This window comes from Strix uralensis, chromosome 2 (genome assembly GCF_047716275.1).
Source record: "Strix uralensis isolate ZFMK-TIS-50842 chromosome 2, bStrUra1, whole genome shotgun sequence".
Classification (NCBI taxonomy): domain Eukaryota; kingdom Metazoa; phylum Chordata; class Aves; order Strigiformes; family Strigidae; genus Strix; species Strix uralensis.
In genome coordinates this window covers 41,233,284-41,259,163 of record NC_133973.1, presented here as the reverse complement: position 1 = coordinate 41,259,163, position 25,880 = coordinate 41,233,284, and the positions used below count along the sequence as shown (strand labels likewise).

The window sequence follows — 25,880 nt, the reverse complement described above, 5'->3', positions numbered from 1 at the left end:
GACATAAACTTGAAGAAAATAAATTATTAATTATTCTCTCCTTCGGGAGTACAACACTTGAATTAGAATAAAATCCTAGAAATTTTAGACCATCAAATTCTTTTTTATCATCTTCACTCTAAATTATTTTACTTGGTGTATGTCATTAGGACTTCAAGGATAAAGACCATAAGCCAATATTTTGCAAACTTTATTTTTTAATACTAGAATCTTGTTAGTTTACCTGTTCGGCTTCCTTTCCCCTTTCCTTCAATCCATGTTGGTGTGCAAGAATGAGAACTGTTGTGATTAAAATATACCCTGTTGATTCCTAACAAGCACAAATACCTGCAACCAGCTTGTTTCCTTCCCATGTCCCGCATTAACTAAACTAACCTGTGGGAATGGAGTTCCTACTGATGGATACTACAAAGACACATTCTGAACCCCTATGCTTCAGAAACCCAAAACTTGATATTTTAAGTCATTTACATATCAGATCACCAAGAATTTGCTCAACATCTCTCCCAAGTCACAATTTTTTGAGGAACTTAATGTAAAACAATGTATTTTGGCTCTCAAATTCAGTTTCACTAATTTAAGTTTTTAAAAAAAATTAGAAACACAAGTTGAACATTTTGTTAGTAAAACCAACAACAGTGAACAATCTCTCTTCCAATGAACAGAGTGCTCCTTTAAAAATGAGCTTTCATTTAGAAGTAAGAGGCCTTCGATTCCTTTTCCTTATTTAACAGGGCCTAACTATTAAGAACATGAAATACAGGTCTTAAAGTTACCTTTATTCAACATTTTAAATGCAAGATCAATGTTTCCTAAAAGGGATGATGTCATTTTGTTGCAATAAAATAGTATAAATGTATACAGATAGTCACATAAGAAAAGACACATATACCCAGACTTTTTTTTTTTTTTCATTTAAAGGCTATGCATTTGCTTACCTAAGCAGACAACAACACTGCTTTGTACTAATGTGGTTAATACTTCCAAAACAACTGTATCCAAGTTGATGAAAATTGTTGGAAAGAAAGCAAATCACAACCACATTTTAAAGAGATAAATCTCTTTCCCTTTTCACTCATCCATGTCATTTAGAATATATACTTGTTCTTTAATTTTCCCTTTGATTGAAGTGAACCTCTTTTGAAAATTAAGTATTTCCAAGAGAAATTAAAGCTGCACTTAGTCACTATATCAGCTCATTTGCACATAGAACTGCAAGTTAAAACAGTGATTGAACCTCTCTGTGAACTAGCACATTGGATTAGAGGGCATTCACATTTAAAAAGCCATCAGTGGCAATGTTGGATAGACATTTTTTATTTTATTCTCAAAGGAAAATTTAAAATACTGCATTATTATCACTGTGGCACAGAAGAACATTTGGGTTGAAGATCTGAAACTACTTTAGAAAATTAGATATCCCAGCACAAGTCACAAAACTGAGTTCCCAAGCAGCAACATTTCTATCACAAGTATGCTTCAACAGTTCACATCTTCGAAACCAAGTCTGTGTTTTAACTCAGCTTTAGGATAAAACATAGAAAGAACAAAGCACAAGACCTAGCAGTTCACTGGATCTCAGCCCAATATAAATACATACTTTCTAATATTAATCGAACAGAAAAAAGAATATACAGAGTACCAAAGCTGTGGTTCTAAGGTAGGAAAAAACCCCACCACAACTCGCAAGTCTTCCTTCACCTTCATGATAATTTTTACGTGACTTAAACACCTTTGGAAACTACGTAATATTTCAGCACAATGTAGATTTTCTTTTCTAATGACTGGAGAAAGGCTACTGAGTAAAGTGGTAGTGTTTGAAAGAGGTCATTTAAAATCTGAAACTGAAGTAAAGAAAATATTTGGAAGAGACAGGTATTTTTAAAATAATAGCATTTAAAGAATTTTTAAAGTATTAGCTAAAGTGATAAAACATGATTTATAAGAAATTAGTGTTACAGCTTTAAAATATTCAACTACTGTCTATTTTGAAGGTTTAAGCAAGCTTTTATATATGGGAACAAAAACTTCAGGGAAAACACCTCTGGGGAAAAAAAAAAAAAAAAAAGAGTAATTTAAACTTTGGTTATTCAATGTAGAAATACCTGATGGGGGGTAAGGGTGGGGAAACATGCTTTAAAAAGCGTAGTCACATCAATGCAGTGCACCACAGGAGCATGAGACATCCAGAGTGACCTTATCACTCATTCTTTCTACTGTAGAGCTCAGCGCAACTCCAGTCAGAAGCAGTGGCTGCCAGTGTGGACCACAAACCCAGTCATGGTCCTCCTTCCAAACTACTGCCCTTCTGGCAGCATCCCCCTCATTCCAGTTATAAGAACCCACTTTTTCAGCCCTCCTCAAAGCCTTATCTGACACACAAAGGGAGGAAATGAAACCTAAAATTGAAAAGTCCACCACATAATTATGTTCAGTACCAAAATGTTGGCAGAGCTACTCCAGAGAAAAAGAGAGAGTGGACAGGAGGAGCTTCCAGCCTTTTTTCCCCTTTCTTTTTTCTTAACCATTTCTTTCCTTCCACAGGAAACTACAGAAGGAGTAGCCACTCCAGTGCTCATGAAAGGAAAGCATGCCCCAAGAAAACCTTAGGGTATGCTTAGAATTTATGCAACATACTGAAAAAATATTTACTTTCAATTTTAAGATTTTCTTGTATAATTCAGAAGCTTGTTTTTGTCACTAGAAAAGCAAAACACTGGCAAAAATAGATCTTTTCTGCTATCCTGTCTTTCTTATCTCCAGCCTGCAAGGGGGATAAGCTATCCTTAACTGATTTGTAATCTCTACCAACAAAAATTATGTTTGTGGCCTGATTTTTCTTCTTATTAAGCAAAAAAGAATTTATCATTATATATTTTAATATGAGGCATCTATCTATCAAACCTCTTATGCATATATATGCTATAAACAGATGCTGATATGTAAAAATATCTTTAATGTATCTGTAGTTTGTAAACAACTTTTATTTTACATTGACTGTCTGGGATATTGAAGAGATGAGAAAGGAAAAAACATTTGAGATATGATGCTCACTAGATTCTCTATTCTATTACCATGAACTAAAAATTTCAGCACCAGTAACGAACAAAATTCTTCACATGCAAACTATTCAGAAAATATTTTTATGTTCACATATAGTACAACACCCTCCATTTTCAGAATTCCATAATTACCTGTTACCACTGACTTTATCCTTGTAAATTCTCCCATTTTGTTCATAGACTCATAGAAGAATTCAGGCTGGATGGTACCTCTGAAGGGACATGCTTAATAAATTTTGTCAGAACATCTACTTGTTGCTATCAAAAATGATACTACCATGTTATTTTTTTTTTCTTTTTAAAGAAAACAGCAGAAACTATCACACTCTCTGAAAACAAGCATTTACAAATAATTATTCACCTCAGCACACAGACAAGCAAATTCTATTTTCAATAATTATTGTAGTAATAGGTTTCACGGTCTTAAAAGGGTCTAAAAGCTGCAGCCATAGCAAGTATAGTAATAGTAAATGTAATATATTAAGACTTATAAGCTTTTTGGAACAAGACCAGACATCAGCTGCTGGGTGGCTTTCCAAGGGGCATGTTTCCACAAGAAGGGCCACATGATACATACAGAAGATTATAGCATATCATTTCACGTTCATGTTTGGATGATACTGAAGTATGATGACTGTTTTAAATAGAAGCAACAGCTATTGACACAGAACAGCTCTTTCAAGAGACTGTCCTCAGATCTTCCTTTATGTCCTATTTTTCAACTCATTAAAGGTCATTTGCAAGAGAAGGGTCAAGACCTCAAATTCAAGTAACTCCTAAATAGTCGTCTTAAAGAGTTCAGGCTCTTGGCTCTAAGGATTCCGCATTTAGCTCATTTCTTCCTTGATAATCTCTTTCCAATGATTCACTAATTTGCTTTTGCTGCAAGTTTAGACATTTGGACACTCTTTTCACTTTCCTAAAACAGCACATAGGACTCAAATGCTGTGCTAGAAGCCGCAGTCTTCAAGAAAGTGACTGATTACATGTCCCATTTCCAGACAGATGAAAGAAGGAACAAAAAATTATTTCTAAGGCATGGATGTATTGAGTATACACAGGTAAATTATGAGACATTCTCTTAACTGAGATATAAATAATTATAAAGTCTCAGAAAATAGTGCTGTTTTTTAACTGTTGGTGAGAAAGAAGAATGAAAATTGGTTTGTTAAGCTGAGATGAAACATCCCGTCCCTTCATCAGTAAAGAACGCAAGAAACTGGTGACAGATATGACTCCTCTCTGTGGTTCGCTTTAAGGTAGGTGAGAATCTACATCTCAGGAAAGAAGTGATTTTGGGCAGGTGGAGACTGGTAATCAAAGCACAAAACATACTTCTTGAACAGGAGAGGGGGGAAATGAGGAGAGCTTTGTTCACTGATGAATTCCCACTGGAAATACTGCAATAGAAGCATGAAATCAAAATCCCCAAGGTTTTATTTTTATGCTCTAACATTCTGTAACTCTTCACAGAAAAATACAACACATCAGCAGCTGAATCAAGAGCATCAGTTCAAAAGTGTTCAGAAAAACTGATGCTGTTCTCCTAACAGACTCCTTTAATATCTGACCAAATCTTTTGCCTCTTTCTCTTCTTTGTGAAGAAAGACCTAGTGCACAAGATCAGGAAGCAGTTAAGGAAATTTGGAAAAAAAAAATTTATAAAACTATATTAGATATGAAATCATTCAACAGTGAGAAGAAAAGCAGCAAGAATGAACAATATGTTAAAAAGAGCACTTCAATCACAGGAACAAAAGGAAGTATATTAAAAATAATAGCTTTGCCTCCAAAAGAATAGAGAAAGGTTGTAGAGTATGTTCAGTCTCATCAGCTAGAGACAATGATCATTACTTTTCTCTTTTACCATTCAGAGAACCTTTTTATCCCATTCATATATTAACACAGCCTTGTTCCATCTTAGGCTGTGGCTTCAGCAGCAGAAGACTGGTCAAACCAGCAACGCTTCTAACTATTGTGTCGTCCTGAAACAGCTTTGGCATGGTTACACTGAACCAGATCAAAGAAGAAACAAAAACCACCCAAATACCCCACACAAACCACTCCTCCCTTTTTTTACTGTGTTACAATCCAGAGCAGTTGCTTGAATTGGCTTAAAGCATAGCTACGAAAGATCTGTGTCAAGACAGTCAAAACCAGGAACAAACGGCTGGGATACAGGGGGTGCTTCAGCAGCACTGCTGCTACAAGTGAATCTAGTCTCAGACCACAATGATTTTTCATACAGTCCTACAGCCACCTGTAGGACCTGCACTAATATAGCATACGCACACTCATGCAACGAAGCAAAGGAACTCATCTAACTGAGTGTCTTAGGTAAATACACATACAGCTGGCTCCACTGTGCATAGTTTGTCTTGCAACTACAAGTGCTTTCAACAACATATAGCACAGAGCAAGATGAGAAAGAAGAATGGGAGTATGTCAGCCACCACTGTTGCCAAAAATTCCTTCATGAGATTACACCTTCGGGTGAACTTACATGCATTAACGGCTCCCTACATCATCTCTCCCTCCTGCAATATGGTCCTATTTAAAACTTCCAATTTAAGAACATTAATGTCTACTTTATTAGTCCTGCTAACAAAACTGAGCTTACATACTGCTTCCTCTTCTCTCTCTCACAGATTTTGCCAAACCTAACAAAATGTACTTTTTTATGATGGGCTCTCTCATTTCAGAATCTCTTCCCTGCATCTGTTCCAGTTTTAATTTTTCTTAACAAAAGTTCTTAACCAGAACTGTGACTAGTACTCCAGATGAGGTCTTCGCAAAAGTTTGCACAATGTTAACGATGCTTTCTTCTCTGCTGGAAATATTGTGCCTGGTACAATCTTGTACTTGCCTTCTCAGTGTCCACATCATGTAGCCACCTAATATAGCTGCATTCTTCTCCTCAATTGTTTCCAACCAACCAGCCTTAATCTATCTCAAAGCCCGTTACTAGTTTTTCCATTCTCAAATGATGAATTCTGTATTTAGAAGTTCATAATTTCCACTACTAAAGTCCTTGGGTTTTTTCCCTTTCTGGATGATGTCCAGATCCTCCTCTGCAGAAACTATCCTCAAATGTTACATCAAAAAAAAGGGCATAGTTTAACCATTATAGTTCAATTTAGTACTTTTTTGTTTTAAAATAACCTGACAACTAATCCAAAACTGACCAATAATAAACCTTCACTTTTTTCACTATTTCCTATCTGAATGCCCTGTTTTAATTTGTTCTTTAGTCCAATACAGAATACTTGACATTTATCACACTGTAATCTTCTTTGTTTTAAAGAAACCAGCAACCCAAACTACAAGAGAGAAGCACTAGCAGATCTGACTGATAGAAGGGGTTTTCTTATTACTTGGAATACACTGCCACTAATTCAGCTGCCCTAACACTACTGCATTAAAAAAAAAAAAAAAAATCAGAAGTTTCCTACATGTTCATGGCAATGGAGAAAGGTACATTGAGCCACTACAAAAACAGAGAAGAAACTTAACATTTTTAATGGAAATAACCTCATTTGAATACTGTTATGTCTGTGATAACATATGACAGTTCCTCAAAAGTGAAAATGTATCACCTTTATACTGTAATATATGCAAAAGGATCAGAAATTCTTTGAGGGCCTCTTTCTTCCCCATATCTGACTAACAACAAAACTCCCATTTATTTTGTTACGACTACACAATAGTTAACTGTCAAACCTGAAAGATAGCAACAGTCAAACAAAACAATGTTTAAAAACTCACACACATACTAGAAATCAGTATCTCCCACAAAACCAATACCCAACTCTGGTAATCAGTTCAATCAAAATTGCTTCCTATGCAGCTCAATATTTAAATTTTGCTTTTTTAAAAAAATAAATTAAAAAAATCTCAGTTCAGTCTAGCTGTCACTTAAAATCATAGCCTGAAGGATATTTCTGTGTGCATACCAATTCACAAGACCCTTTGGAACCAATAAATAGAAGTTGCTGAGGTCAGCAAGAGAGACCAAGTTTCTAAGTGAGAAAGTTCTCTGGTTTGGCATTGATTAGTAAAGCTGAATTATCCAAAGAATCTTGATCCAGACAGACAGCTTCCTGTACTTCTTACAGGAGTCTGGCCTCTGAACTGCCAAACACCTTCATGTGTTAGGAAAATGAAAATATCCTGAAAAGAAAGTCTGTCTTGCATGTCTCAAAAGTATGCAGATTAGTATTAAATTTCGTAAGTTGTCATCAAGATCATGTATGAAGTAAAGGAAAACATAAATACTTGAGGTTTTCTTTTAAAGATGTTGGAATACTTCTGGTATTTCAGAAATCAAATTTATGACTCAAATCATCAGCCTTTAGGGTGATTCACAACATTTTAAATTGTGGAAGGATTATGGGATTTATTGAGAACATTCAGCTGAACATTGGGAAAAAAGTTTCTGGTTATGATATTTATAGAAGGTTGTTGAATTCTCTCTCCAGGGCAGAAATGAATGAATTCTGCCCTCTTGAAATCTGGAACTTTCAACAATGTGCTGGAATGAAAAATCCGACACAGAAGATAAGAAATTTTAGTTTCTCTCTTCCATGTGGATCTGTCACATTTCTGAACAGTAGTTCCTTGTATTTTTATACATTTAATGCATATGAACTACTGTCCAAAGTCAGGGTGTGGTTTTGGGTTTTTTTCATTTTTAAGTACAGATTGCATTTCAACAGCCTAGATATGTCTATGAAAAAAACGCTAGTCTATACCATTTGTACCAGTTCAGCCTTTTTCTAAACTTTAAACAAGTTACTTTCTAGCAGTTTATTTAGAAATGTCACCTCTCTCACTAACTTCGGTAACTAAAGGTGTCTTGGAAAGAGCTAATGCAGCTACAAGAAAAATCTTTAAATAGGGCTATTCACCTTACTAAATATTTGGAAGGTATATAGTTATAGAAGTATAGTAGGAAAATTCACCACTGTTGTTTGTAAAAGTAACAAATACCCTAAGTATTTAACCATGAGATATCAGCTTCCTGTAAAACAACTGTTCGTGAATTTTAAATTCAACTCTTCTCTTCATATGCTAATTTAAAGTTAAAGGTCTTTCCTTAGCATGATCTTGTCATTAAAAAGACCCTATCATACAAAATATCTCATATTAACTACAAGACAAATCTTCCTATATGAACTATAATCACCTACAAGACAATTATTAATACACATACAGCATAATGTATTGTATGATCATTTCACAATTTCTTTATTAAAAATCCACAACATTACTTTTTAAATTGCTAAACATTTAACAGAACTGTTAACAACCTGAAACTAAATGTCAGCTTTTACTTTTAAAAGCTACACTTAGTATTTTCCCTTTTTTTCGTTACAAAAAAGGGAAAGCTGCCTGGATCAATTTTCTAGTCAACTCTGAGACACAGTTGTGCTGAAGTTTGTGCCAGTACCAATGTGAAGATAGCACAGGAGTGCTAGCAACCTGCCAGGAGAGGACAAGGTTTTTAGTACTGCTTTTTTAAAAAGACCAAAATAACAAATTATTTCTGGAACTATGAAATTAGCAGGAATCAGAGCATTGACTCCATCTCTGCATGATTATGTGAGGTGCAGATACTGAAAGATCCCACACTCCTGCAAATGATTATTTGACCTTTGGGACACTGACAAAAATAGGAAGTTGAATTAATGGTCCAGGTCAGAAACAGTATCTGACATTTCACCAGTTTCTAGCTGCCTTTTATTTTATTCAAGGACTGTATAGTGAAATGAGGTAGATTAGCAACACTTTGGGTTCAAGAGTAGATCTCAATTTGTTTCCTTACATATTCTCACACTAAAAGGCAAAAAGTTGAAGTATTCTTTCAGTTATCTAACTCTAAATTCAAATCAAACTAAGTGATTTAAACTGCAGTGATAAAAGCTGTGGTCCCTGCTCTGGACCACAGAATCAAAGTAATTCCCTAAATTGCTGTCTCAAAACACCAAACAATCTGTGCACTGATGTTCTTAAAAAAAAAAAAAAAAAATAAAATCCAATGACACTGGTAGAAGACCTAAAAAATAATTAGGAGACTTCAGTAAGAAACTTGCTGCTGCCTATTTGAGGCATTCCCAAGCTTAGCTTGCTTGGCTGCCACAAGTAGCTGGTGGCAGCTGCTATTGCTGTCACCAGAAAGGAGCCCAGCAGTAGAAATGCAGCTTCCAGCTTTGTTCTAGGCTATATATACACATGAAGGAGTAAGCACATGTCCACACCAACTTTCCTGTCTTTAAAAAAAAAAAAAAAAAAGGTCAGAAATAGAGAATTTAGCTACTACTGTGGTTTGAATGACGGCACATTCTTGGAGCTATGAAGAATCCCAAGTATTCAAACAGTGAGGTTACAGATTTGAACAAAACTAGGATTTAAAACTGCCAATTGCTTTTGGACTAAACATATGAACATGTGCTACAGTATCCTACCATAGAACCCTCCTGCTTTATACTAGAAATTTCATTGTAAATTTAAGTGTAACCATATTTTTAGATGAATTAAAGCTACGAACAACAGAACCAGAAGTTAATTACTAAGAAAGGCAAGTTTAGGAAAAAGTGAATGAGGAGAAAAGTGCTGGCAGTTGAGGATAGGGGAGAGGGAAATGGGAAGAAGAAATCAAATTATCGTACTAATTTTTCTTCATTATGTTTCTCTTTAAAAAGAGAGAAAAAGAGAAAGAGAAGTGCTGTAGACCACAGAATACATAGAGTATTGCTAAAACACAGAAAGCAACTTCCTGTTGGCGGGGTTTTCAAATGACTGTATAACTCTACTTGTCAAGATGTAAAAATATAAATACCCAACAGCCAATACTTTGGGTGAAACATGTACAAGTGAAAACCAAATCCTAACCAAAACCAATCCCCAAAAATTTAATGAAAGCTTATGATGCTATTTATTTCCTTCAAACATCCATCCAGCAGTTTCAGAGTCATACTAACTGGGCAACTGGTTATGCAGCTGAAGTTGGAAACTAGGATTCATTTGGCTTTTAGGAGCATGGGATCCTCTTTGAAGATCAAGGACTGTTAGGAAGCAACAGGCTCTGCCCAAGGAGGGCAAAGGGTATTTTTTACCAACAGGGTGGTCATCCCAGTTGAAGGAGAACTTTATACTAGGAATGACAGGGGAAGGAGACAAGGACCAAAGTGAGCAGGGTGATATGGACAGCAGAGACCTTGTAATGACCAATTTCAAGCTTAATAAATAAGGAAGCACCTACAGGACAACACAGGGACAGTTCTAATACCTCTTCTGGGAAATTACAACTACGTGCCTTTCTGAAGTGCCTATACAATAACTCACACTGCATGGGGGACACTTAACATGAAGAGTCAGACGTCTGTGTGCAGGTGGAGGGCTACAGTCTCATTTGGTTCACAAAACCATGGTGGGCTGGCTCACACAACTGGAGTGCTGCAATGGGTGGGTACAAAGCTTTAGAAAGGACAGGATAGCACAGTAAGGAAGGGAAGCTGCTCTTTATGTAAGAGAGCAGCTTTATGTATGGAGCTCTGCCTTGGGACTGATGAGGAGCCAGATGAGAGACTGTGGGCCAGGATTAGCATACAACCAATATGGGAGACATTGTGGTGGGTGTCTGCTACAGACTGTCTAGTCAGGAAAATGCAGAATCATAGAATGGTTTGGGTTGGAAGGGACCTTTAAAGATCATCTAAGTCCACACCTCTGCCACGGGCAAGGTCACCTTCCACTAGGATCAGGTTGCTCAAAGCCCCGTCCAACCTGACCTTGAACACCTCCAGTGATGGGATATCCACTTCTGTGGGCAACTCGTCCCGGTGTATCACCACCCTCACTGTAAAGAATTTCTTCCTTCTATCTAATCTAAACCTACCTTCTTTCAGTTTAAAACCATTGCCTCTTCTTCTGCCACTACAGGTCTTAGTAAAAAGTATCCATCTTTCTTATAAGCCCCCTTCATATATTGAAAGACTGTAATAAAGTCTCCCTAGAGCCTTCTCTTCTCCGGGCTCAACAACTGCAACTCTCTCAGCCTTTCTTCTTAGGAAAAGTGTTCCAGCACTCTGGCCATTTTTGTTGCCCTCCTCTGGACTTGCTCAAGCAGGCCCATGTTTTTCTTGTGCTGGGGACCCTAGTGCTGGACACAGTATTCCAGGTGGGGCCCCATGAAAGCAGAGTAGAAGGTGAGAATCACCTCCCTTGACCTGATGGTCACGCTTCGTTTTATGCAGTCCAGGATATAGTTGGCTTTCTGGGTTGCCAGCACACATTGCCAGCTCACATCCAGTTTTTTGTCCAACAGTATCCACAGGGCTGCTCTCAATCCATTCATCTCCCAGTCTGTATCAATACTGGAGATTACCCTGACTCAGGTGCAGGACTTGGTCTTGTTGAACTTCATGTGGTTTGCACAGGCCTACTCCCCAAGTCTGTCCATGTCCCTCTGGATGGCATTCCTTCCCTCTAGCAAATTGACTGCACCACTCAGCTTCATGTCATCTGCAAACTTGCTGAGGGCGCATTCAATCCCACTGTCTATGTCATTGATGAAGATGTTAAACAGTACTAGTCCCTGTATGGACTGCTGAGGGACACCACTTGTTACTGGTTTCCACTTAGACACTGAGCCACTGGCTATAACTCTTTGGACACGGGCATCCAGCTGATTCCTTATCCATCTAACAGTCCGTCTGTCAAAACCATATCTCTCCAATTTAGAGGCAAGAATGTTGAGAGGGACTGTATCAAAAGCCTTACAGAAGTGTAGGTAGATGCCATCTGTAGCTCTTCCCTTGTCTGCCGATGCAGTCACTCCATCACAGAAGGCCAGTAGATTAGTCAGGCACAACTTGCCCTTGGTAAAGCCATGTTGGCTGTCTCTAATGACCTCCTTGACTTCCATATGTTTTGACATGTCCTCCAGAAGGTTCTGTTCAATGAAGCAGATGAGGTCTTTTTCAGAGAACTGGAAGAAGCCTCTTGTTTACAGGCCCTGGTCCTCATGGCGGACTTTAAATACCCCATGTCTGCTGGAGGGACAAAGCAGCAGGGTGCATGCAATCCAGAAGGTTTCTGGAGTACATTGATACTTGTCAGTACATACCGACACAGATGGTTGAGGAACCAATGAGGGGAGATGCTCTGTTTAAACCTCACACTTACAAACAGGAAAGAATTCAAAGACTGGGGGCAGCCTTTACTGCAGGACCATGAGATAGTGGAATTCAGGATCCCAAAAGGAAGGCACAAGGCAAAAAGTGGTATCACAACCTTAGATCTTAGCACAGAAATGAGAGCAGGAGAGATACTTATTGTAGCTTACCAGCACACCTGGCTAGGCATAAAAATCAAAGAATGATAGCAAATACAGAGCAACAAAAGAAATAACTGATGTCAGAAAGTAGCTCTGACATCTTGCAATACCAGAATTAAAAGGGAACTTTAATCAGGCTGGCTTGTATTTAGTCATTGAGATACAAAAATCTACTTGTTCAGATAACTGTCAGAATAAGAGTTTGCTCATAATTCAGCTGTATGTTTTAGTTCCCAACTTACTTTAGCGTCTGTGGCATCCCCTGATAAACTTGTGTAACAAATTTCGGCTTTATTAGAAGCTCAGCAGTACCCCTGCAGACAGAAACTTTATTGGCCAATAGTACTAACTAAGTTTCACATTGAAATGAATATGTGGCAACATATTTAGAGCAGTGACTCCTGCATACCATGACGAATTCCTATACCCAATTCCCTGGCAAAGCTGTTATAATATTCAAAACGCACTCGAAATAACACCAGTTTCAAGAAAATATTCAAGCTGGATCTAGACTTTCCATGGAGTTTCAGTTGAGGTAGTTGAATGAGTACATTACTAATGATACAAATTGGCATAGATATACATAATGCATATACACACGCACACACACACACACCTCCCCCCCATATATGTACACACACAGAGTTAAAATGCAATATCCCAAAGCAAGTCCAATCTATGTTCAAGTCAAATCTTTTGCAAACACTTTTGAAAGGTAGTTTTCTTCTCTGAAAATTAAGTGCATCTGAGACTGCATTAATAAGCCATCATTAAATAGCTTAGATCATTCTTCTATATTTAATTCTACTGGAATTCTTATTCTGCAAAGCCCACCTATGCAAGCTAACTCATGGTCATAACAGAAAGTTAACAGATTGCTATTTTATTCTGAAAAAAAAAGCCTGATAAAAGCATCATTATAAATTTTAAGTTTTCAGTTCTATCCACCCTTGGATAAAATGCAGATGTCTGAGGTATAAATTTTCACTACCTTCAAGTTACGTATTTTAATTATTGTAGCACACCAGCACAGAAACATCTTGTGTAGCGAGTCAATGATGAGGCAAAACCCCAATAATTTAAGACCTGGTATTAAATTTAACAGTGTTCAGAAGCATTTATCAATAATGCAGTTGCTGATCAGACAACAGTTTAATACACCCTGTAAAAGTTGTAGCTAAGCAAAATTCATCACATATCTCAGTTTGCTAAAAGACAGAGAAGTGCTCATGTCTATGAAGCACCTCAAGAATTAGCTTCACAGAACCGCAAAAACCAATTCAGCAGGACTGATTTTGATACCTCATCAGCTTGTCAACTGATAAAACCTCTTTCATTAGCTGTCCTATGTTCTTTATTCTTTTCACCCATTAGCTAAAATCTGCGCATTAGTACAAATAGAAAAACAAGGATAGAAATCTTCTTGTTTCTTCAGGAAAGTTAAAAAAATTAAATCCCAATAAAACTGTAAACTCTGTGCATTACTGAAATTTACCATTCCTCCTGGCAATTACTGCTGTGTAATTCTCATGAAGAAGTGTTTTTAGCACACGGAAAACTCCACTTCTACAAATTGCAAGCTAAACAACAGAAGGAGCCCATTACAGTTTTGTGAAGTCTATATTCATGATTTATAATAAAGGCTTTCTTTATTGGATTTTAGTCAAGCACAGATTTGGATTTTTGGTTAGAATGCACAGTTATGCCCCATATCCTCTGCCTCCCTATCTATCTTTCCTATCTATTGAAAAAGGTTTAGCTGCAGATCACAATCTTACAAAAAACAATCGTACACAAATATTTTAATCAATATTTTCATGTTGTGCATCAGATCTTTATCTAGGAACACCAAGCACAGAATTTGTTAAAAAACCAAACCTCCTCTACAGACAGCAGAAATAAAACAGCAGAATATATTTAGAATACAGACTATTTTCAACAGCTGATAGTTATTTAAATCCATGGGCAAGATTTTAAAAATAAATAAATAAAATTATCCGAGTACTGCAGAAGTCTCATTTCTGAAGTTCTTACAGAAAAGGTGTGCTAAAGGCTTTGAATATCAGTTATGTTTCTATGCTGATATGTATACACATTCACAAGAACACACTGTAGGTATGCAATGATATCTGGTATTCACGTTCCCTCTCCCCGGGTAAATCCTTGATACCTATTACAGAAGAAAATCACAGGGAACACTGCTTCTTCACCTCTCGATTCTTCAGAAGGCATGAATGAAAGGTAGAGCTATAACAGTTTGTCATCTACTGATATTATATAGGAGAACAGAATTTCTCTAAAAAACCCCAAACATTTTAAAAGCCACATCATAATCTGCCTAAATTAATTTCCAATTGCTCTACTGAGAGCAAATAAGACCACTTTAGGGGAAGACAACAGCAGTTTATGGAGTTTTTCATTTGGAATTTAAGCAGTCCTGTGATACAAACAGAGAAAAAGCTAGCTCCTGTGTTTTCATGTACACTGGGAAAGAAATATGGATATCACAAATTTACCAATAAAGAGAATACAAATGGATGATGCTCCTTTTCTCAGAGTGTTCTGCTCTTCTACTGTTTGCAAAAGTTATGTTGAAAGCTATGAAAACAAATATAGCTGCCTACACAGCAACAGACTAGAATCTGATCAGATCTCCTTCGTATTAGGAGAACTTTGTAGCAAGCTCTTAAAATTCTTCTCCTCTGTGTGGTCATAAAGTTCAACAGAACCATGACACTTCTTCTGTTACCCACCTTGCAGCACTCAAAACTACCATATTCTCTAGAAATCTTTAGAATAACCTCCTTCAGTAATTGACTAACGTTACCTTATTAACGGAGGCGCTTCCTATTAGCAAGAGCCAAAGTTTCAGTATATGTTTTTTCCTGTATATTCTACATATTTGTAACATAATAAAAAAGTTATCCATAAAAGCTAAACACTCAAAGTGAAAAATCAGAAAAACATTAGTCACAGGTTATCCACTACAGTTCCTGAAAATCCATCGTTTTCAATTTTAAGCTGACTGCTTGCCTTACACAAAGCATCTTTCTTTGTACTTTATGATCAACATAGGTCACACCAAAGTGGTTGGACATTACAACTGTGACTGAATGACAAAATTGAATAGTCTGCACAATTCTAAGGTGCAAAAACATTCACACTGCACCTGAATAGAAGTCTTTCAAGACTGGCTGCTTCCCCAGCAACCTTCCTTCCCAAGAGCAACCAGAGAGCAGCTTATGCATCAGACAGACTGTAGGAGCAGCAGTCTAATAGCTATAACTAATAGCTGTCAGGGGCCTCCAACCCCCTTCTGTAACTGTTCTGCCAAACAGAGAATGGGGCATTTATAATAAAATGCTGGGCATACTGAATCTCTGCCTATACAGTAGGTTTGGCAGCCCTTCACCCCAGTCCCATACATAGGTATTACAACAGGACAAGGACACTTCCTTAAGGCAGGAACAAGTTGAGAAATTCAAGCTGGCTGTGAAAGTCAAATTCTCTAGCACATAACTGTTCTCCTTCTTTACCAACTGTCTCTGCTACACTTGTATTCATAGCTCTGCCAAGCAACAAGGGTTAAAAAAAACCTGATGAAGTTGCAAATCTTCACAGTTCAAACAATTATCAATAAGTTCAAACAAGATTAACACCTGCAGGATATCCAGTTCCGCTCTGGAGAACATCAATCAGTTCTGTGTTGCTTCTGATGCTTTAAGACACAAGTACTGAACTACATTACCTGTAAGAAATTTATTTTCACATGTAAGTGTAAAAATTTTTTTTTAAAAATTTTTGAAATGTAAGTTTCAGATTCTGCACATATCTGCAGCTTTTATCACTACCTTGTCTCCACAACCACCTCTCTTCTGCTGCTGACAAGTGGCTTTTGCAAGTACTGTTCAGAGTTTTAGCAAACATAGCTTAAATATTAATAAAACAATTTATGGCCAAAGCATATTTAGCCAATTAGCTCTCCAGAAATTACAACAAAAAGGTTATCCCTGGATATGTAATTAGCAAAGCTGAGAATGTAATGCTTATGCATGACTTGGTACTATGATATTTATCGAGACTAAAAAATACACTCTGTGTTGTATTATTTAACAATTTTGTACATGTTAGAGTTCACACTGCTTCTTTGCACCTAAAATACAGATCATAACTGCCTTCATTTTATTTGAAAGCATATTCCCCGCCCTCAATGCATCAGAACACAAGCTTACTAAAAGGTATAAACATTTTAATACATGCCTTACTGTAATTTAAATGTAATTTAGGTACCATATTGGGTGAAAACCAAATGGCACCAATTAAAAGAGCCTAGTACTTAAGATGAATTTGCAGCACAAGCGGACAGCTTTCCATGCTAGACAAGTATACACCTCATTTACACGCAAGCAGTCTATTTTGGCTAGACTTCAGTGAGTCTTTCCTGTGCTCTGCTGCACCTCTGAAGCTTTTTCAAGAGCAGAAGAGTTGGAGAGCCGCCAAAAGTGACTCCAGCTGCCACCTGGACTACAGCTTGATGACTGCTTTAAGATGAACCATTACATAGGTAGTCATCAAATGAGGATATCCTGTCCTTCCAGGCATGCACTTCTGCCAGGTTCTTTGTATTAGCATTGGCAGCTGTGTGGCCACAGGAGTGAGACAGGTAAGAAATGTACCTAGTGAAAAACAATCCATTGCAAAGAACTGGGCTTAGATGAGTTGGTTTTCAGTTCTCTTCTGGTCACTGGAAAAGGATCACATCTTTCAGAAACAGATGTTACTTCAATCAGCTTGAAAAAATAAATGAAGCATAACTTGAGTGCTTGTCAATGTTAAAGGACAAAAGATTGTTAGCAGAACCAGACAGGTCTTAAAAACATTTGAAGACTCCTATTTACAAAACAGGTCTGGCTTCTCTTTTATACTGATACTCTTCTATTTTACACAAAATTACAGCCACTACTATCACTAAAATTACATCAGCCAGAAACCTAATTATAAAAGTAAAGCTAAGATCGCAATTGTATAAAAGCAGAATTGACATTCCATGACTTCTTTTCTGTCAAACGCTAATTCACTTTTGCCTAAAGTTTATATGCGAAGAATTAACCTATCATTCAAAACTATTTTTAAAATAGTTGAGAATCACACAAGACCCTGAAACAAAGCCTTTTTGCTGTTCTTACAAACAGCTCTTGAAATAGTCATGAAATCTTAATATGCTTTAGTACTCAATCAGATGATCATAAAAAAAGCTCTCCAAAACATGTATTCATTCTCAATTCGGTCACCCACACTTCACTTCTGTAGTCATGCAAATTCAGAGGTTATTTTAGGCATAACACCTACCTGAAATAATCTTGCAAGTCACACAGCAAATGTAACAAAAGGAAAATAATTTTGAGAAGCATTTGGTCAGTCTTTCAATATATAATACCAGCTAAATAACTTTCCTAAATTATCTCCACAAAAACCTTCTTTTAAAGCAGAAGCAACTATTTAAAACAATCCAGTGTTACGGTGTTACTTCCCACAAATTTCAAACCACCTGCATTTTCAACATTTGCTTACACATTTGCTTTTTAACTGTAAAATGTATTTCACAGTTTGGAAAGGACCTGTGGAGGTCATCTGGTCTAACCCCCCTGACTCAAGCAAGGCCACCTCGAGCCAGCTGCCCAGGACTGTGTCCAGGTGGCTTTTGAATACCTCCAGTGGTGGAGACTACACAACCTCTCTGGCCAACCTGTGCCAGGACTTGGTCACCCTTCACAGTAAAAAAAAGTGTTTCCTCATGTTCGGATGGAACCTGCTGTGTTCTGCTTTGGGCCCACTGTCTCTGGTCCTGTCACTGGGCACCACCGAAAAGAGCCTGGCTCCATTTGCTTTGCAGCCTCCCTTCAGGTAGTTGACGATGAGATCCTTCCTGAACCTTCCCTTCTCCAGGCTCAGCAGTCCCAGTTCTCTCAGCTTTTCCTCATAGGAGAGACGCTCCAGTCCCTTCACCATCCTAGTGGCAGCCCTTTACTGGACTCTCTCCAGTATGTCCATGTCTCTCTTGGACTGGGGAGCCCAGAACTGGACCCTGAACTTCAGGTGTGGCCTCACCAGTGCTGAGCAGAGGAGAAGGATCACCTCCCTCCACCTGCTGGTAACACTCCTCCTAAGGCAGCCCAGGATACCATTAGCCCTTCTTTGCTGCAAGGGCACATTGCTGCCTCCTGTTCAACTCTGTGTCCACCAAGACCCCCACAGGGCCTGTTCTGCAAAGATGCTTTCCAGCTGGTCAGCCCCCTGCATGTACTGGTGCATGGGGTTGTTTCTTCCCACCTGCAGGACTTTGCACTTCTCCTTGTTCAACTTCACAAGGTTCCTGTCACCCTAGTTGCCCAGCCTGTTGAGGTCCCTGTGGATGGCAACATGACCTGGCCTATCAGTCACTCCTCCCAGTTTCCTGTCATCAGCAAACTCGCTGAGGGTACAGTCTGCCCCATCACTCAGATCATTAATGAAGATGCTGAAGAGGACTGGACCCAGTATTCACCCCTGGGGTACACTGCTAGATACTGACCTCCAATGAGTCTTTGTGCCACTGATGAGCACCCTCTTCAATCCACCTCACTACCTGCTCAATCAGCACATACTTCTTCAGTTTCTCTTTGATGATCTTATGGGAGACAATATCCACTGCTTTCCTTCATCTTCCAGGCCAGTTGTTTCATCTTGGAAGTTTCTCAAATTGGTCAAGCATGACTTCCCCTTGGCGAGTCCATGCTGACTACTCCTGTAGCACCTTTATTTAATTCAGAACAATTTCCAATCATTTACATAATCCATGACATTATCTTCTCAAAAAATGAATGCAAACTGACAAAAGAGACCAGTAAAAATACAATAGTTATACTATACAATGCACTGTACATTAAACCACAGTATTTTGTTCTGCTATTACAGGACAACCCAACTACATGTTAAGTCATCTCTTCACATCTGTGTTGATGTCACTGATAATCAAATTTGTGCAAGTCTTGACATACATCACAGCCAACATCTGGAATGTCACAAATCAAAAGCTGTTTGTCAAAAGCCGTCTCTCATCATGGCACAATTCGGTTGCATGCACATGCAAAGGAGTGCAGAATAGTTTCCCTGGAGAAATCAGAGTAAGCTACCATTCCCATCAATTTTTCCAGATGGTAAACCCCTGGTAAAAGTTACCATACTTATGTCTGTCAAGATAAAACTTCAAGGTAAACAGAACAAAATTCTGTAGTCTCTTTTCAACATCTAGCCTGGCTAACACAGGAGAGTGCACTGAGCTATGTGAAGACCGAAATTCCAGGAAAAGGAGTCAGTTTGAAAGTTCTTCCTTAAAATTATGAAAGCAGAAGAATAGTTTTAAAGGTGTTTATGTAAGAGATGACAAATTTCTCCATTCTCAAGTGTCACTTTCATTCCCAGTTTGGTGTGACAAACCCATCCCAGGTGGTGCCTGATAAACCAAAAGTACAAGACACTGCAGCTGAGCCAGTAACTGCCACTAGACTTATCTATAATCCACCAGCAATATCCATGACTTTGGGATGGACTGTCCTTTGTCAGGACAGTCCTGTTTCCCAGGGCCAGATAAAGCTGTCTTAACCATCAGATCTGGCTTTTAGCAAACCAGTTAGCTATGCTGGTTTACTTTGGCATAAAAGCTGTCAGATTGCTGCCTCACTTTTCTCCACACTACATTTCAGAAGTTAAAAGCAGCTAACCCACAGAGTAGCCTGTCCACTGCCATACAGAGGACCTGGAGCAGGGGTGAACTGCCCTTGAGCAAGCCTGCTATATGCTTAATGCTCCCCCAAAGCAAACACCTCCCCCCTCCCCCTGCCCAGTTTCACTTCTGTAAGAAATCACACTGGTAAAGCAAGACAGTGCACAGGTTTGTCTTTAAGGGAAGGGCAAACTCTATATAAATTGAGCATGAATAATGAAAATTTCACCTTTATTTTTTCTGATTTGAGATATGACCAAAACGTGATGAGGCTTAAATCAGTCCAAGCTAACATACTCAAGCCCATATGCTTTCCCTCTTTGGAAAGCAGAGCTATGGTGAAGGTAATACTGGAAGAAGTTGGTTATCTTTGCCTTTTCCCACCCACTCCAGAGTAGCAATAGCACCCTACCTTTAAATGGTAGTAGTCGGATACCTAAAGCAATATAACCAGTACCCAACCCAAAATTCCTCGTATTTTATTACTACTGCAATCACATGCTCTAAAACATTTCAGTAAATCAATTTGTAACAAAACTTTGGTACCATACACATCCAAAAAGAAAGACAACCTAAGAAATAAAACCACTTGTCAAATTCACTAGCACAGCTAAAGATGAACATTCTGCAACATCTCTCCTGTCAAAAAGTCTTTTCAAATTATGTACCAGAGCACAAGTCTACATTAGCAAGAGGTGCAGTGCAGTAGGAATATATTGGTAAAGTGAAAGAGTACTAAGAATCCATTCACACTGAAAGTGTTTGTAGAGGTTTTGCTCTGAACTAGCTCTAGTCTGGTCCCATGGACTAAATACCCATTAGGGGTTAGAGGTTAGAGAGCATTATGTTCACCTTCAGAATGTATTATTCAGTTTAGTTTAGTTCAAACACTCTGAGATCACTCCGCCATATGAAATGCAGCAAAGCACATTAAGGTTGGATGACCCAGAGACTTAATTCAAAAGAGCATTCATGACTTGAAATAAAATACCAATGGAGACACACACATATTGCAGGTCTGCTGGTTTTAAAAAAATGTTTTTCTGTTACAAAGAAATCCAAAACTCACACTGGAAATATGGAAGATATAGCACATACTTTAAAACAACCTACACTGCAAACAGAAAGGGATTTACAGTGTTGCCTCTTTCTTGCACATTTGTTCTTGGGAAAAGCATAAGCTAATATTCATGCATTAGATCGGTAAATTTTGAAATGTTTAAAAATGTTTTGACTAAGTCCAGAGAAGTAGTATGGCTTACACAGTTCTGATAAAGCCCCGTGTTAAAGAGCCATCCTCTTCTCTCAAACACCGTTAAGAGTTAAACTATGATATATATTGACATGACTTGGAAATGCTAAGTCATACTATTGTGAGACAGACCTCTGGGGAAAAAAAAAAAAAAAACCACAGAAAAAAACACCAGACAAATGAAAAATTTTAATAAAAATTTAACTGCTTCCCTTTGAAGAATTAATATAAGAAGTGACTGGAGAGTTCAATATGCTCTATCTATCTCAAATTTATTTACATCACCTAATTCATCTCTTGGTTTTCCCTTTTCTCTACAGAATTCACAAGGGGAACACTAAATTAACATTTAAGTGCTTTTGCAACAATCTTCTAAAGATACTATGGGCAGAAACACTGTTACATTCTTTTTCACATCTCCACTGTTATTAGACCTCAAGGGATCATATCCTGCATTCTGTACTCCGACTTCTGTACATGCACTTAATTTTTGCTAATTTATGCTGCTTTTTAAAAAAAAAAAAAAATTCTGACTGGGTCTTCACCTCCTCCCCCTGTAATCACAGTAACCTGCAGTTTAGATGATTTTAGAAGACAATATTTAAAATACTTACCCATACTGTATTTGCTACAGATAATCTGCTATACAGTCTGGAACACTAAATTTATAATTTAAAGTGAAAATTAAAGTGTTTATTTCAGCTAATAATTTTGTACACTCAAATGTAAGAAGTTAGAAATTGACCTTTGACTGCTGAACAGTCAAATAAGAGACAACCAAAGACTGATTCCTGGACTCTAGGTCAAGCAACACCACCTGGCCCATATATGCCTTGTTCACAGTTAGCCAGCTCTACAGAAGTTTTTTCTGGAGAGAGGCAGTGGGAGCAATCAAAAACTAAGCCATGGAGAGAGTTAACAACTCTGCAATTCAAACATTTGGATTTTATATTTGAACTTATTTACTGGCTATTTTTTAGGATTACAGGTAATGCCCTAAAGCATAACATATACACTTGGACAATTTAGAGGGCAAGATGCATGCAAGTTATATGAAATCTATCCACACTCACTGTATCAGTGTTAAAAAACAGATATATTAAGATAATTTCTTTTACTGGCTCACATTCTCACTGTTAGTTAATAATGGTACAATGTTGGTAACCAATACAGAAAGAAGTTTCCAAAAAATGGCACTTAAAGTTAGTGGAATTTGTTTAGCTGTACACTACAGAAGTTCATAGAAGTTTTGGTTACAAACATTGCTGTTCAAGTTACAGACTTAATCTGCCTTTTTATTTTTTCCCCAGTCCACATCATGATCTGTAAGAATCTGCTACCAGTAGAGGAGATGTTTCAGTTAGGATGCAAGTTAAACAGATTCCCCAAAACCAATGAAATCAGGATACAATCCATTCTGTTCTTCAGTTTGAAACATCAGACTCCAAAGCAAACAGCAAGCTACTGTAACCAGTGCTCAGAGCAAAACCAAGGTATTGTACTGAACGATTGATAACTTTGAACTGCATAGGTATGTACAGATAATACTAGTAACACAGTAATGTTAGAATGTTGGAAATCTAAAACACGATTCTGTTTTCAATATCAATAAACCAAATTTGCTACGTACAACATTTCTCAACTTATTCATAAGCACAAGTTTTTAGTAAAAACGACACAACTCATTGAAAGAATTTTTTATAAAGTATCAGCCCTAAGTTATCTGCAAACAACCTTGAGATACATTGTATTTACTTCTATGTATTTAGAAAAGACCACACAGGATTCTATTTGAACAAGGGATAACTCAATTTACCAAAAGTATTTTAACTGCAGAAGTAAACCATAATCCAGAAATGGTGAAATCTACTAAAGGCCTGTGTATCTGAACTATAGTCTTACTCTTTATCTGAATGATAGCCTTACTGTTACCAATATTAAAGAAATTAAGCAAATATTTCTACCAATATGTTTAGACCATAACAGCTGTGAAAGAATAGTGTTTGTAGGAAGAAATGTAAATTCTATTCATACAGGTTTAAAGAACCATTCAGACAATACTTCCTCTAATGAGTTCTGACAGCAGTTTAATGTAACTCTAATCCCATAACAACATGCATTTTACTGATTGCATTTCAATTTTGTTAGAATATTTTTGCATGAACAAGCAGTTATTCTAACAATATTAAACTCCCCAAACACACACAAAGTGTAAGGCCAAAACACTTGTTCCAACTAGTAAAAATTCTAGGCAACCAGTAGTTTTGTCTCAGAAACAGAATTAAGTAGCACTCATTAACTCCCAAAATTTCATAGACAGGAATGATTACATCAAATGACACAAAGTGGAGCATTCTTTCCTCTGGTCCAGTTTTAACCATCTGTCAGTGACATGGACATGCTAGAAAACCTACGCCCTTACAAAAGAGGACTTTAGATAACCACAGGCTGTGTATTTAACAGAAAATAAGATGCTACTCTTAACAGCCACAACAAAATTAAGCCCCTTGCAGAGCAAAGCAGTTTAATTTGAGACACATTTAAAACTAAATACATAGAACTAAGTTCTGCACATATTCCTTATGGTCACCACATTAATTTAATGTTATTTCATTACTTGAACCACTGTAGAACTTCCTTACACACGGAACGTGGCTCTTTAACACAAAACATGTATTAATTAGGGGGGGACTGTGTGTTGTGTGTGTTTGTGGGGTTTTGTTTTGTTGTGGGGTTTGTTTTGGTTTTGTTTCACTGTGGATTTTTTTGTTGGTTTTGTTTGATTGTTTTTAAACAGACTAACATATAGGTCACAGTTCATGCACAGGAGTATTATAAAAAGCACTTTAAACAGTGCTTTTAGAAAAGCATTTCAGTATTACTTTGAGATGTATTTTAGCTGTTGGAGAAGATGTATGGAGATCAGTTTATTATAATATACAGTAGTAGCACAGCAAGTTTTACAGCATCCAATAAAGCAAGGAAAATGTATAGAAATTCTATGGGCATTTTAATGATTGTTAGATGTTTGGTACACATTTGCATCTACTTTTACGCAGAATCTCAAGTTATTCCTTGGTTTTGAACAGAAAGATTAACGGATACGTAAGGAATGTAAGTAAATCAGTTACAGGTAAAGTTATAAAGAAGTAAAATCCAGAGTTAAGAAAGATGACTTTCAGTCATTCTGTCTAACTTACACCGACCGTTGTGCCTGCAATCAAAAACAGTAGCACTGTTGTTGTATATTAAAGAATCACTGTTCACTGGTAGCTGAATTGGAAACTATTCCATTTCTGTTTTCACTTAATTGAAAATGGTCTGATCATTCCTAAGTAGCATCTGCTCAGGCCAAAAACTTATGTTTAGAGAACCTTAAATAAAAGAAATGAAACCACTAAAATTACTGTTCAAGCACTGTGCCATAAAGCATTACTGCATGCAGGATAAACTCACTTAAACGTTGCCCATATTAATAAGTTACACCATTTACAAAACAATAGAACCTGATTAATTATAATACTCATTTGCCTCTGCTAGTGATACACCTGGCATGAATATCTCTTACAGGTGTATTTCATGCACAGATCACATTGATGATTGTCCTGGTGTAGCTAGGATAGGGTTAAATTTCCCCAGCAGTGGGGGGGAAGCTCTAGCCGGGTTATTCAATACCATGCTGATGTCATGTCCGGGCACCCAAGCATGGGAGCATTGGTTAACGCATGTGTTATGTGATTCCTCTGCTCTCACTGCTGTATCAGTAGATACCTTGCTCTGTTCATTGTTATTACTGTTATTGTTATTGTTTGTTGTGTTGCTGTTGCACTGTTGTATTAAACCTCTCCTTATCTCAGCCCCGGGGACTTGTATTTCACTCCCTTTGTGGGGGAGGGGCAGCGGCCGTGTGGTCTCGGACCCCGGCAGGACCTAAACCACCACAATGATGTATATGGTAAAATACAGCAGTTCAGGGAAATATATAAAGCAAACACCGCATAGTACTATGTTTCTTGGAAAAGTTCAAGCCTCACAAAATATCTAATATGGTTCAATTTTAAGTACATGGAGTTCCCAAGACAATGCAAGAAAGCAATGACAAACGTTAATTTTTTCCATAACGTTCTAAGATAAACATTCTGACAAATTTCTATTCAACATTTTTCAGAGACACTATTAGATTATCCCATAAATTATGTTTACATGCAGAGTACATACTCCAGAATACAACCCTACAATACTGCGCATAGTGATAGCAATGTAGAGCTAAGACTGAGAAATGTGTATCTTTTTTATTTCTCACTTATCTCACACAAAAAGAAAATTAAAGTTTTAAGTAAAATGTCCAAATAACACATTCTCCAATTATTGACAAAACTAATTTCTTTATTTCATTCTGCATTTGCAAAGGCAGTACATTTCAGGGTTGGGAGGGAGAATGTGCTCATGAAATTAATGGTCTTTATG

At 37.4% G+C, this 25,880-nt stretch overlaps 1 protein-coding gene across 16 annotated transcripts in view; it reads right to left on the bottom strand.

The window, feature by feature from the left end:
* CASK (calcium/calmodulin dependent serine protein kinase) overlaps positions 1–25,880 on the bottom strand; it is a 225,904-nt gene that overhangs the window by 174,798 nt on the left and 25,226 nt on the right. The window lies entirely within an intron of this gene.